At 40.4% G+C, this 2,380-nt stretch overlaps 1 long non-coding RNA gene across 1 annotated transcript; it reads right to left on the bottom strand.

Annotated features, from left to right (window-relative positions):
- Positions 1-378: 378 nt before the first annotated feature.
- On the bottom strand, positions 379-2,380 carry LOC136443638 (uncharacterized). The gene is made up of 4 exons (XR_010757183.1): positions 2,116-2,380; positions 1,282-1,790; positions 768-889; positions 379-441 (listed from the first exon to the last, which is right to left on the bottom strand). It is a non-coding gene; the product is annotated as an uncharacterized lncRNA (long non-coding RNA).

The raw sequence follows: 2,380 nt of genomic DNA on the forward strand, positions 1-2,380 counted from the left end.
GGCGCGTAGGTTTCAGTGGCCACTTGTGCAATCTCTTGGTCAGTGACTGCCACTTCTCCATTGGGTAGTTTCAAGGGTTGTACAGCTGTTTTAGTGTTCTTGTTGAGGTGAGACTTGATAGTTTTCCAGAAGGCCTGGGGTTGCTTTGGATCCATACTTTTTAGTTGCTCGTCCCAGTGTTAGCTTTGAGCCTCTTCTTCCATGTGTGTGAGGGTTTCCTTCTCTTTTAGATACTTGTTCAGGTTGTGGGTATCTCTTCGTCTGTGGAATTTTCTTAGGGCTGTTTTCGTGGTCTTCATTTGTTCTTCTAGTGCTGGGTTCCAGTGTCCTTTGCTGTGGGTGCTTATGGTCTTCTTGTTGATGATGCCATCCGTACATCTTTTCTCTCCCGCGATCACTTCGTTTGCCTCAATGGACTTATTCATGTCTACCTCTGCTTCGCTGTGTTTTAATTAAAAAGAAATTGTCACTCACTAATGCCAACGTTAATTGTTGCCGTCGCTATTTATCGTTTCACGATTCATTTACAAGACACACTTCATCATCTCATCAATGCTCTCTTTTCGAACACAACACTTACACTAAACGAAACAAAGCAATAGCAAATAATAATATCAGGTAAACAACATAAAGTACCTGGTCATGTTAACTACTTATCTTTAAGAATAGCGTATAATAAATAATCCTCATGGAAACAGATATCGACGCAAATATGATCAATATCATCGCAATTCTGTATACATTAAAAAATTCAATTTTCCGCTTACCTATCGACGAGAGTATCAGCATACTCCTTGATGTTGACACCATGCTGAGCCAAGGCCACTATCGCTGCCGTTTTGTCCGCGTCAGGAAGTCCTAGTATGTCATGTTTTACGAAGTAGACTCTCTGAACAAAGATGAATTTAAAAAAGAATTATTATTTTTGAGTACATAATAATAGTCGAATACTATTGTTCATATGTGTTACATTTAACCGCAACATTTACTTACAATCAGCCTCATAGACAAAAAGCTTCTATAAAATTTTATATTCATTAAATGTAGAAGTGCAGATAGATTAAGAATGTGATTTCGTGAAATTAGTGATTAAATACAAATGATGTAAAATGAATGTAGACAATGATTCCATGACTAAGGTATAGAATAATAGCCTGTTCTTTTGACCTAATTAACCTTCAGTACCAAAACAGTTTGGTTTTTACGTTCGTATTATTTACATAGTTCGGAAGCGCACAATTACAAATAATTAAGTTAAAAGGATACTGTTTAACACCTCACCTGTCCTCCGCGGTGCGATAGGGTCTTCACCTCTCCCAGATGTTGATCTTGCATTGCAAGCATGGTGTCTGCAACTTCCCTCTTCCCTTAGGTCTTGAAAAAGCGTTTCGTTAGAAGATTTTTTACTGACAGGACTCGTCCTGGAACCAATAAGATGCTCCCCGACAGCGTCTGACTCCCGAAGTTTGTGGTTCGCCGAGACGTTAAAACTGACTCAAGGTGTGGCACGTCAGTTGTAGAAGCGGGCTTTCTTGGCACGTCAGTTGTGGAGTTGTCGACCGTCCCGGCATCCTCATTATGTCTTCGGCCGTGCATAAGGCCGGTATGATGTATGCTATAAGTCACAACGGCCACAGCAGCGGAGACGACTCGCTCTGGGATTACCATAGGAAGACTAAGCCCGCTGTCTAAAGAGTTGGAAACCTTGTCCGGCTTGTCAACGGCGTGAAACAAAAGCCAAAGCGCTGCGCTGACTCGCAGGATCTGTCCTTTCCCCTTACTGAAAAAGGCTGAAAAAAACAAAGGACGCCAATTGTAAATTTCCAGAAAGATCAAACACAGATAAGCACAAATAGAAACATGTAGCAAAGTTATTCCTGTAACAGTTCAAACAATAATGTCCACAATCCTTGCTATACAAAGTAAATGTCAGTTCTTGTGACATTTCAAACACCTGTTATAGAATACATGTTCTAAAACATGTTAACATTACAACCAGCCAAATTAAAACGTATGAAAGAATTTTGCATTGGTCAAAATATGTGATCATTTCACTAATTCTGATACATTATTCTCAAATGTAGTTTTACACGTGTATCAAAGAGCTGTACTCACAACACATTAAGTTGTCCTCGAGCATCATCATAAAAGGCTTTGGGGAGCGACCCAAGCACAACAAGGCTATAACCTCCCGTCTTCTTATACAAAGTTAGGATGACGTCATGGTTAGGGTGACGTCATAACTTCGGACAACTTCGTACACCACCCGGCTGACTGTCCAAAGTTAGGATGACGTCATAACTTCGGACAACTTTGGACAACTTCGGACATCTAACTTAACTTAGGACAACTTCGTGCATTTCACCCTGATACTGGACAT

The sequence above is a fragment of the Branchiostoma lanceolatum genome, chromosome 10 (genome assembly GCF_035083965.1).
Source record: "Branchiostoma lanceolatum isolate klBraLanc5 chromosome 10, klBraLanc5.hap2, whole genome shotgun sequence".
NCBI lineage: Eukaryota > Metazoa > Chordata > Leptocardii > Amphioxiformes > Branchiostomatidae > Branchiostoma > Branchiostoma lanceolatum.